The following is a 12,753-nucleotide window of genomic DNA, read 5'->3' as shown; positions in this document are numbered from 1 at the left end:
CCCAGTCCCACCCTTTCAAAATAAAAGCCCCATAGAGTAACTATCTTAACATGAAGCTCAGAATGAGGTTCGTAAAGAAATGATGGGAGAGTCAGGGTCTGTCACCGATGTCAGGTTTTACTTGGCCCCAGTTCAACCCCAGTGAATCCAGCAGAAACTGCGCTCCATGCATCAACACAAGACAAAGAGACTCAAACACAGTGGTCCACAACCTTTATTCCACCACGGAGCGGTTTCATGTAAAACAATATTTTCACGGACCGGCCTTCAAGGTGTGGCGGAAAAAAACACCCCTCTCTGATTTTGGTGTGATACCATGTGTGGCAGACATTTAAAATAATCATCTTCCTCATGCAGCTCCTCGTCCCAGCCCCACACACATGGTGTGATACCATGTGTGGCAGACATTTAAAATAATCCTCTTCCTCATGCAGCTCCTCGTCCCAGCCCACACACATGGTGTGATACCATGTGTGGCAGCTGTCACACTGGACCCACGACACCAATCCCTCTGAGCTCTCGGGAGGGTCAGGTTCCCAGCACCGGCCACACTCCCAAACTGTCTGCTCCATCTCTTCAGAAGTGTGACCTATTAAAATATATATTTTTTTACTTTGAATTAAAGAAAATGATCAGATTTTCATGGGTTGGCATACAATGAAAGTTTACATGAAGTACACTACCGGTGGATGTCGTGGGTCCAGCAGACGAGGAGCTGGATGATGGTCGGGTCTCTGCAGGTTGGGAGGCTGTATAAATAACAGAAAAAGCATAACCGTGCTTTGTTTACTCTTCATCAGCACAGCACTTAACTGGTTTGAATCCTGCTTGAAGGACAGAGAATACTTTGTGTCTGTAGCTAATTACACATCAGAGCTGACTAAAATGACATGTGGTGTTCCCCAATGTTCAATACTGGGGCCTCTTCTGTTCAACATCTACATGCTTCCACTAGCTCAGATTATGGAAAACAACAAAGTGTGTTATCATAATTATGCAGACGACACACAAATCTACATAACTATGTCACCAGGGGACTATAATCCCATAAAAGTGCTGGGTAACTGCATTGAACAAATCAACAACTGGATGTGCCAGAATTTTCTTCAATTAAACAAAGATAAAACAGAAGTAATTGTTTTTGGTACCAAGGACGAACGATTGAAAATCAGCGCTCAGCTTCAATCACTGACGTTAAAAACCACAAACCAAGCCAGAAATCTAGGTGTTATGGATTCAGACCTCAACCTGAACAGCCATATCAAGACAATTACAAAATCAGCCTACTATTACCTGAAGAATATATCAAGGATTAGAGGACTTATGTCTCAACAGGATTTGGAAAAAGTTGTCCATGCATTTCTCTTCAGCAGACTGGACTACTGTAACGGTGTGTTTACAGGTCTCTGTAAAAAGTCTGTCAGAAAGCTGCAGCTGATTCAGAACGCTGCAGCTCGAGTCCTCACTAAGACCAGGAGGGTGGATCACATCACTCCAGTTCTGAGGTCTTTGCACTGGCTTCCTGTCAAACAAAGAATTGACTTTAAAATCCTACTGTTGGTTTACAAAGCACTGAATGGTTTAGGGCCAAAATATATCTCTGATCTGCTGCTACCTTATGAACCATCCCGACCCCTTAGGTCATCTGGGACCGGTCTACTTTCTGTTCCCAGAGTCAGAACTAAACATGGAGAAGCAGCGTTCAGTTTTTCTGCTCCACATATCTGGAACAAAGTCCCAGAAAGCTGCAGGTCTGCTGAGACCCTCAGCTCCTTTAAATCGAGATTGAAGACTTTTCTGTTTGCTGCTGCCTTGATAAAATAATAAGAGAAAATTATTAGTATACTACTGTTGAGTTGTGATGGCATTTGTGATACTTTTTACTTAATCTCTTAAGATATTCAACGTTTGAGGCTGCAAATGAAGCGAACGTAATTCAAGGTCAATGTAAGCAAAATGTATTGTAATATGTAGTAATACTACCTTGACTTCAGATCTGATACTGTACACACATGCAATCCACCCTAGACTGATCCTGACTACATATATAGTCTATAATATATAGTTTATATATATTTTGTGGTTTACTGTTTGCCTTGCATGTATTGTTTACATTTTGTATTTGTACCATTTGTTTTAACCTTATTGCTAATGTATATATTATATTATATTGCCACTCCCACTTTGCATTGTAACTGCTGGAAAGCAATTTCGCTTGGGATTAATAACGTTTTATCTGCCTTATTGAAACATTATGAATAATTAAGTTGTCATTTTCTTGGACAGCTAGCTGACATCTTTGACATCTTTGTCCATGAATGTTCATGGACATATTTTATAATATCATCATACATCATTATTCTAATTTAATTGTTTTACTTTTTTTTACCTATACTTTAAAATATCTCAATTCTTTTTTTATAATCATTCTTATCATAATTCTGTCACCTCCTATTCTTTTATTTGTTCATCAGTTAATTTGTTAACAGCTTCACCACTAGATGGCATGTAAGTTCTATGTTGCATTTTCAGCATATTTCTATGCCAAATTGAGCTTTTAACATAGTTATTCACACATATTGAACCTTGTGACTTTGAAGGGGTAAATAAGGCATCAGATGAAAAATAATCTTTTGGCTAACTCTGGCGCATTTGCAGAAATGTTTTTATTAATGTGCACTGTCCCGTTCAGATATAGCAACACAGAGATTGATACTGTTGTAAGCACTGATACCCTTAAAGTTTCCGGTTTGGCCAAGTAAGGCAGTATACGAAATAGAGCAATGGTCCCTCGTAACCGCATTGATACAGTAATGCTGTCTGTAAGATATTAAAGTTTTTCTTCATGTATTCACTGTCGCGCTGCTCCAGTTTTGCTGTAGGTAATGAGAGTGGTGATTCTAATTCCTTTCTGTCCATGATCTTGATCTAATTAAAGACCTCATCCCTGCCACCTCATTTTCATAAGCTGTTCCCTTCAATTACATCTGACAAGTGAGCACAGACACACATTAACCTCCTGCATGAAGAGGTACTGTGCTTCCCTCATCTCCTCTGCAATATTGAAATCACAGAGAGGGCAATTCAAAGGTACTTCCACCTCCTTGAATACACATTTTTGTAAAACACGTGAGTGGATGGCAGTGCATGGTATTAACCACCTTCAATATGTTCTAGTTTTCTGATACAGTGACAATATAGTGCCATGTTCTGCAGTGTTTCTTGGCAGTTAATGATTGTCTATATAATGCTTTTTTTTGCCTTCCACAAAGTGCAAGATAAGCCAATGAGTCTGGAGAGATATGAATACTGAAATAAATGTGGAGCTCATACAAGATTGATTTACTTTGCTACTATCAAAATGGACATAACATCTTGCCAGATGTGTCAGTGACTGCAAAGTCTAAATACAAAGTGACGTGTTCATGGGCTCTTAAAATTTTTTTTTGATGTAATAGTTTGTCATTTTGCGAAATATGCTTATTTGCTTTTCTTTATAAGGGTTGCCGCTGCACTTGGCTGCTGTTTGCCCTGAAATATTTTTTATTTATTTTTACAATCAACACTTGAAATGATGAAGACACTTGCAAATGACAAGGTAGTACAAAATGTAAACCAGACTTTGGTGTTTCATTTTTACCTCTTTACTTAAATATTTGAAATATTTAACTCCCCTTGAAAATGCAGAAGAAATACTTATTTTCTGTTACCATAGTCTATAATAATTGACTAATGCTAATGGCCTAATGCGAAGGAGTTCTAAAAAATAACTCTAAAATATCTTGTCTGTTTTCACTCACATTTCAATGTATCTTCCTTTTCTTCTCTCTTAACTAATTATTATGTTTTAGGAGTAGTAACTGAACACCTGTACTACTCTATATTAAAATGTAACTTCACCCCCAGGTCTGAGCCTGAGAAATGAAACCACGCCCACTTCCATTTGACAAAAGCATATGACAAATATGACAGCTACAGTAGCATGGAAAATAGCAACATGGCATGGGTGATTGAATTTTGATGAATGGACTGTTTAACATGACAAGAATTTACCCTGCGGTCGCTCCGCTTCACTCCTTCACTACTTTGCCGGGAGAAGAGCGGGCACCAGCTTTGGAAACAAAACAGGGACCCATTGCTGCCTTTGGCCCCAAGCCCGTAGTTCCAGTCATTTTCTGCAACAAGTGTAACATTAGCATGAAACATGGTGGCATTAGCAAGCTAACATTGGCTAGCTAACTAGCCAGACACTAAATGAGAAAAATTAAACAACTTAATGCTTCATCGGCGCACTCGTTTATCTACTCTTTTATGATGGCGTTTTAATCCATTTTTGACCATGAAATGCAGATTTTTATGAATTTTGTAAGAAATGTCTATACAAACATTAGCATTGAGGTGTTTCATCAGTCATATCATTAATTAATAGTTTAAAAACACCTTTTATAGTGCAGTTACTGTTTAAAATAAGACCATATATTGCATGTAATGTAATGGTATAAGAATAAATGAAACTGGTTCATAACAAACATTTTAATAAAAATAAAATTTCCACACGGAAGGAGGATAGAAACACAGTTTTTTCTTCACCTCCCCCCTATGACGTTTGATAGCACTGGGGTCAGCTGTCATGAGCCGCTTCACTCTCCCAGACCTCCAGTAGGCTGGAGAGGTCCAAATCACGGCTCAAATAAACACAAAGAAACAGTAGCCCACATCCCCCGCACCCCATACACATTATTTATGAATGGGAGTGGTGCCTTTCCCTGTCCTTTTGTAGTTTTGGAATGTGCAAGATGGATCGATTTAAGATGGGAACACAGATGGCTCTAAAGGCACAATGCAGTACAAAACCACTCAGAGGAAAAGTGAGCTCTTGGGCAATTAGTGTCATTATGGCTGCTCATGTGCTTGGTGGGCTGGATAAACAGTGGCTGTGGCGGCAAATGGTTGGGCATGTGGGTAGCATGGATAATGATGATCAGTGTTGCAGCAGAGCAAAAGCACACTTAACCAGGTGATGGACAGAATACAAAGGGTTTGTCTTGATCAGACATACCATAAGAGGCAGGCAGTACATCAGGTGCTATAGGGCTACAAATATGTCAATATTTTCAATTACTCTGTTTTCTTTTGTAGTTAATGAAATAATTGTTTAGTCTATAACATGTCAGAAAATAATACGAAATGTCCAAAGTGTTTTCATTTTCTGTTGATCAACTATGCAACAACTAATGCTTAAATTATAAGCATTGTATAATAATAATAATTGTATAATAAGAACCAACACTTCTACAAATGTGAGATTAGAGATAATACTGAATACTTAAACTCTTAAGTGACACACACACACACACACACACACACACACACACACACACACACACACACATTTTAATTCCCTGCAGCTACAGTGACACACATGACAACAAGGGCAGGTGCGGTTGTAAACAGGAGTGAGACAATAGTCTCACAGAGAAATCCAGCTCATAAAGACCTCTGGGGAAACCCACACTCTAAGTTTGTTGTCATTGCCTTAAACCCAGTTGATACTCTGTTTACTCTACACACGTAATTGAGTGTGTGTGCGTGTGTGTGTGTGTGTGTGTGTGTGCACGCGCCTGTGTGGGAGTGTGACATCTACCATTCTCTTCTCATTGCCTAAGACACAAGTTATTGAGAAAACAAATGTCAGTTGAAGGGCGTTGTCTGTTTGGTGTCTGCACTGAGGGTTAGTCTTTCCTCCCACTACTTGGAGCAAATCTAATTTGATTATGAGCACCAGTGAAGAAAGGCATTGACGGGAAGAGTTTATTTGATAACATGGGACTAATGACAATAGAAAGATGAGAGGGAGTGAAATGGAGATAAATAGAAATTGAGTGATATTGTGAGAGAGGGAGGGAGACACTTTGATAGAGTGAAAGAGGAACTCTTCCCATCGGGGATGAGGCTCTAGATCGGTGCCTGGTATGCCACTGCACTGTCATCTGTGAGCTGCCTTTGTACACGTGTGGAGGCCAGCATTTCCCAGGATCCCCGGCTGTTATACCGACCCAACTAGCATGTGGCCTCCTGCTCTCTCCTGTCTGTTCCTTTCGTCCCTGCTGCCCTCGACCTCCCTCCTCCTGCACCTCGAGGGTCTCTGTTCTATCCTTCCTCTCTCCTCTAATCCATACTCCTCCTTACCCTCATTTCACTCTTTCTCTCCTTATCTCTCTCTTCTTTCTTCTAGCCAAAGCGCAGCTAGAGGCTGGGCCTCAGCCACCTCCATGAAAACAGATGACAGTGTTTTTTTGTTTTTTTTTCCTCCCCACTGCCGCAGACCCCCCTCCAGGAGAGGTCTGTCTGCCTGGGAGGAGAGGGGGAAATGAGAAGGATTGATTCATTTAAAATGCATGCTCTCCTCTTTTTTCTCCAACGAGCCCCCCCTTCAGGAGGACATGCCTGCTCAATGAGAGATTGAGAGGAAGATCATGGGAGCCCATTCATCAAGCCCCGTATTCCATTATAAATAATGTGTGTAATGTGCAAACAAGCCCGCAGTATTAGGGTTGTAGCCTTTAAACCAGGACTGCTATCATGTGTTCTGTGAAGAGTTTTTTCATGCTGGTATGGTGACAAGATCGATGAGTCAAAGCCAGGACAAACAGAGAGGGATTGTTTTGTTGTTCTTAGAATCAAAACAGCTCCATTTTCTTTCATAATTAAAAAGTACATTTAAAAAAAAGAAGCAGCCATGAATGAAAGACCGATGATTGTCACAAAGCCACACAAATGTCCCTTATTTCATGTAAGAGATGATGATTCAATTCCGTAGTGTAACTGTTTTGTTTGTGTGAAATCAAAATAAACTGAGAAATTATTTCCCTTTTCTCTTAAATTAGTATCATATTCAGTGTTGCTCCCCAAAATAACTGTAGTAACTGAAGTGGCATTCATAACACCCTGGACATCGAATCTGATAACAGATCATACCAAAGATAGGGAAGAGATGCACCCTGATGCCTTGTGACCACGTGCATTAGCACTTCTAGACCACATGTCATTCTCAAGTCAGATGCTAGGCCAGGGTGAACAAGCAGTCCTTTTATCATTAACTCAGTTATTCAATCATTTCAACCTCTTCATGCACCGAAGACTGTTCAGCTTGCTTACACCACTTAGCTGGGGCAGCATCTTTTACAGGCTTTACAAGAGAGGTGTGACTGGCTGCTGATACTTCCGTTGCCATCAAGTTCAAAATAGTTCATGGTCATAAAGTTTGGTGTCGTTTAAGGTTATTTCCTTCCTCCTGTTGCCGAATAAGACAGGCAAATGTCCCAAAATCTTTTTTAAGATGCTCTAACTTAGTGAACTAAAGGTTAAATTTGGACCATACCACAGTTGTTGATTGTTGGAACAGTGCGAAGACTAACCAAAGTAGGTGTTGATGAGTTCAATTTGGTTTATTCTGTCGAATCAAGTGTGTTTTGATGATCAGCAACATAAAATTACTGTTGTCTGACTGGAATCTGGTGGCATTGAGGTGAGCATCTTAATTGTATGTTTTGTACGTTAATAAATTATAATATTGTCCAAATCCCTGTTGATTGTCTTTATTATGTATGCACTTCAAACATCACGCTGGAAAGGTGCAAATATTCCACCCAGGTTTCATGTTTAACTAACGACACAAGCCAGATGTTAGTTTGTGTTAGTGGGCTTTTTGGGAAAGGGGCTCAATATTCACTCTTCTTTTAACGCTTTTTTTTGTCTTCACCAACTCTTGAGAGAAAGTGCCTCCTGAGTCTTTAGCTGCTAAACACTCCACCATATTCATTAGCTACCTTTGTCTGAAAAGATGCTGACGGCAACAAACGTCACATTAATATTGATTACTGATACTCAATTTCCAAATTCCAAAATTGGTGGTAAACATATCAGTAAAATTCTGCATGTGCCCCAGCACTCTTCCATTGCTCTCATCTTTACCCTGCGTGATAGTATTCCATAACCATGAAATGTCCACAATGCCAAGGCTGTCTCTATTTCAGTCCCCTACCTCATGTGCACTTGCCAGTGTATTATGCCCACAAACGAGCTACAGTATCATACAATGAACTGTTCAATTGTGTTCAACAGAGGAGCTTTCTCCCTCAGTATCACAGACACTTGCTTCGCCTGTGAGAAGTCTTCATGAAGGATTGCAAGGACAATGAATAACTTGATTAGAGGACACATCACTTTGGATCACGCGTATGGAAGAAAGCAGGAACATGACCCAGCCAAAACCAATGTGGTTGGGCCCTTGTGGATTGTGTACTGTTTAGTAACAAGCCTGGATGTAACGCTGACTCTCTACAGAGACCAAAGGTTTATCAAAGTCCACCGTGAGACTGCGCTTCAAAGATTTCTATGGGTCATTCCAGGCGAAAAAGACTGAATGCATTAGTTGTTGTCCGAGTGCATGAAGCATCTGAAACATCAAAGCTATTGACAGACATTTCCTGTCCCTCTGTTGTCTCTCTGTGGCAGATCTCCTCCCATGCAGTAGCACTTCATATATGGTGCTTGCATGCTCTCCTTCCATACAGTGTGCACTGTATACGGTGCCAGTTCTGGTTATTTTAATCTGTTCCTTTCCAACGTATGCTGGAATAGATTCCAGCCCCCTGTGACTCTGTACGGGGTAAACGGGATCTTAACTGCACACACTACCTCCTTATCTCTTGGTCAATGTTTGTCAAGGAATCCTCAGTGCTTATGCTGAGGCGCTGAGGTTAAATCTGCACAGAAATAATCCACTTAAGATGGTTGACTCTAAGGCGTCGTGGCAGCTCAGCAGGTGCACTTGAGTTTGAATCTGACTCATGACTTTCGCAGCATACTTACCTCTCCTCTGTTTTACCTCTATCTTCATTGTAGACCTCTAGTGAAGCATGGCTGCCATAAAAATAATCATTAAGGAAAGATCATCTCCCTCTCACCTCTCTCCCAATTTCTCTCCATCTTTCATTGAGTTTGGAATGCACCAGTGCAATCTCCCCCACTGAGAATAGCACTTGTGTTGGGTAATTTTGTCTTACATAAGGGAGACTATTGCACACAACAAGACATGTAAAAACAACATCAGGCAAGGCCAGAGGGAGAGAATGCAATCCTCAGCTATTTGTAACGGAGAACAGGGGAGGGGCAGAGGGGTGGAAGATGGATGTGATTTCACATTAATTGTGTGGGTTCACAGGAGTGTGCGTGTGTGTGTCCACATGGGGTGGGAGGCGTTAGTGGAATTTCTGAGAGCTATGCTGATTTTACAGGCACAGCAGGGATTGTGTGAGTGTTTCTGTGTGTGCACATGTAAGTCAGCATGAATGCATGTGTGGGTATGTGCCCACATGTGTATTGAGGAACATGTGATTTTGTAGCTACATGTGTGTGTGTGTGTGTGTGTTTAAATGAATTGTCATTTGTGTGTGTGTGCGTGTGTGTGTGTGTCTGTGTGTGTGCGTTGTGGGCCTCCACACTTGGCTGGGGGAAGCAAGTGGAATCTTCTGAGCGTGATGTTACATTTGCAGAGTCTAGAGCCAGAAACAGGCTGGTGAATCTTCCACAAGTCAGTTGCTGCACAACAATGTTTTTGCTGCAACGAGCAAAAACAAGCCACGCGGGGAGGTAAATTAGCTTCATTAGCTCATAGACTGGCTGGTGAAGAAAAGTCAAACATCTACACCCAGACATTTTGAAAAACCAAGAGTAAATATTGGACTTTATTTACATTAGTTAGGAAGCAAGAAACACTTCAAATCCATGCTCTTTGTCTGCTGAACATGGCAAGGCCTCTATTTACCTCTGTTTATGGAGGCCAGCCTTTTCAGATAGGTTGAATAGGCTGCCTACAGCCAAGCCTAGGCTAATGTTTTTAGAGTACCCTTCTAAGATTTGTGGCACGGAAAATGTGTGCAATGGCACACGCAACAGATGAGCAGTGTTAAACGTATGGGCTACTTTATTAATGCACAAAAACTCAACAATGGCCGATAGAATAGCAAAGTTTGAAGAGCAATTTTTAGGTGCACCTGGTTCCGGAAGTTAAAGTTAAAGTAGAAAGTATACCATTTGGAACGAAGGGAATATTTTGAGTTTCCCAGTGTCACATGGATATTAGAGAGAGAGTATGACCTGTTTTAACACTTGCTCTAAGCAGCTTATAATATATATTTAAATCTATTAATGCCAAAAAAAAGTATTTAAATTAAAATACAATCATGTGAATTCCAAATCATTTGAATTGTGTGTTTTTATACAAATAATATAATAGATGACAATAACAAAATAAAACGATAACAATTTGAATTTTTGACAGTTTACACTAACTTTGGGATGGTTGAAATTATTTTTCTGGAGCAATGCTGAAAAAAGTCTGGCTAGCTGTCAATTATAGTTTTATAATCTTTTTATAATTATAATTTTGCAGGATGCAAGCAAGCATGCTTTTCTGGCTATTCTGACCAATCCTCTCTGTGGGGCGGACATATGAGCAAGGAGGTCAAGTTTCATTGTTCAACGTTGTAATGAAGTAGGTTGTCCCAATTGGATGGATAATGCGAGCAACAATACATACTGTGTAAGGGCAGCTACAGTATGTACTAAAAGTTAAAAAAAATGTGATTTGGAATGCAGGGATTATTTTGATATTCCCAGTGTAAAACACAGAGCTGCCAGCTCTCTAATACCCACCCACATTAGAAAGAAAGGATGACATGGCCCTTTTAATGCCATGTGGGTGGGATTTGTCATATGTGGGTTGTAACTCAATTAAGTATAGTTTTATATAATATGTTACCATATAGCTTAACTCTTGCTGACACTTCAAGCTAGATCAGCCACAACACAAAAATCTATTTACCCAGGTGGACTCAAATTGTTTTTGAGCCATTAAACACTGACACATTTTTGGACTTTGAGGCCTCTGACGCTGGCCTGGGGGATATTATGTTCCTCTAACACCCATAAAAGGGCTATTCTGGACTCTAAACATTGCTGCTTAACCGAACTACAGGAAACATGGAGTCATTCCTGGAGTTACAATTTATAAACTAAAGCTTGCCTGGTACTTTAGAAAACTGAAATCAACCCAACCCTTAAAGTTTAGCCTTTGTTAGCAAACAATTAGCGTTCTTCTACATATATACGTATAACGAGTATAACGATGGTGTTGCTGCAAATGCCAGATCCCAACTTTAATCTCTTGATTTCAAAAAGCTATGTTGTTGCTTTGGATCAAACTCATCCAACTGTGCATGGTGTAATATTTCAGGGCTGGCATAATCTGTCAGCATTCCCTTTAGATTTAACCTGCTGTCTCATGAGATGATTTCAACAAAGTTTCGACCCTGCTCCCTGAGAAATTATGAAAGCCAATTACAATTGATCATGTTTTCACTTTGTTGTTCCCCTCTCATACCCTCCGTCTCTCTGTTTATCCTCCTATCACACAATTGCCTTTTCTCACCCAGCGTTTATTTCACTCTCCAAGCCAGAGGTGGATCAAAATGCCCAGCCCTACATGCATAATCACACAACACTGACCTGAATTCCCCTCTTTTTCCTTTGCTTCCTCTGCTTCACTGTTCCTCTGTCACTGCCGCCCCACCCCTTAATTTCCTCTCTCTCTCTCTCTCTCTCTCTCTCTCTCTCTCTCCAGCTGCCCTTCTCTTCAAAATGAACCCAACACATAAGGTGGTTTTGTGACTTTTTTCGTGTTGCTTTGTGTGTAATCACCACATTCCGAGGACTTCACCTATTTCTCAGGATCTCAATTTTGTGAAAACACTTGTATGCAGGGTGGGTGTTTCCAAGGTTACCGCAGAGGCACTAAATAACTGTGACAGCTGTGGCTGGGGACTCTAGTCAAGCAAAACGATACCGCCATAGATACAGAGTACTAGTAAACAACATTTATTCCCCCGCTCTAAAAACAAACTAATTAGTATTATGAACTCAAACAGACATAAATGTGAGCCCGATTCCTCTGACAGGTCAAAGCTTGTGTCATGTGTGCGAGCAGTGTAACAGGAGGGTATTAAATAAACTGCACTATCGCAAGATTTGTGGAATGCCAGCCACTGGCCGCAAACGGCAGCTCTTCAGGAGTCACAAAACATAGTCACAGCTAACGCCACTACAAATCTGTCATTACATTACATCCACTTTACTGAGAGGTTAGTGGCAGAGGAGAATGCCTGGATTGTAATCTCCACAGTAGTGCGTCTCTGGCCATCTGTGCCGCAGTGTTACTGTGTGTGTCTAGCGGTCTGCGTGATGTCTGTTCTGTGACCGTGCGGCTGGTGCCGCATTCATCTTTCAGTCACCCAAAAGCAGATGTCACCAGGACGATGGGGAGCGGCAGATTGCCGTGGCGACCGACCGGTGGCAGGTTGAAGGTGTCTCCGCCCTGCGGTGCCCAGCAGATGGAAGCTGAGGTCATTATCTGCTGCTCTGTTCATCTCCTTACCCCCCACACCCCCGTGCCCTCTCTCTCACTCTCTCTCTCTCTCTCTCTCTCATACTGCGTCACCATACTGCAAAGACATATCAGACCCATTACTGTGTCATTGGCATTAAATGCAAACACATTATTAAGTGCTTGACATCACGCAAACACATCATGCAATTTAAACTGTTTGTCCTGCTGTCAAATAAATCTCATTATCACGGTCTTCTCCGTGGGTGTGATGAATGTTTCCTGGTGTACAGAGGCCAAGCATCACA

At 41.0% G+C, this 12,753-nt stretch overlaps 1 long non-coding RNA gene across 2 annotated transcripts; it reads right to left on the bottom strand.

The window, feature by feature from the left end:
• Positions 1-196: 196 nt before the first annotated feature.
• LOC142965679 (uncharacterized) lies at positions 197-11,633 on the bottom strand. 2 transcript variants are annotated; one of them, XR_012957719.1, is made up of 4 exons: positions 11,572-11,626; positions 4,054-4,175; positions 684-749; positions 197-589 (listed from the first exon to the last, which is right to left on the bottom strand). It is a non-coding gene; the product is annotated as an uncharacterized LOC142965679 (long non-coding RNA). The 2 variants fall into 2 exon arrangements; XR_012957720.1 differs by lacking the exon at positions 4,054-4,175 and having other exon boundaries at positions 11,572-11,633.
• Positions 11,634-12,753: the final 1,120 nt, after the last annotated feature.

Source organism: Anarhichas minor, unplaced genomic scaffold (genome assembly GCF_050575085.1).
Source record: "Anarhichas minor isolate MPS153535 unplaced genomic scaffold, ASM5057508v1 ptg000035l, whole genome shotgun sequence".
NCBI lineage: Eukaryota > Metazoa > Chordata > Actinopteri > Perciformes > Anarhichadidae > Anarhichas > Anarhichas minor.
The sequence above is the reverse complement of the archived record's forward strand: the minus strand, read 5'-3'. Positions and strand labels throughout refer to the sequence as shown.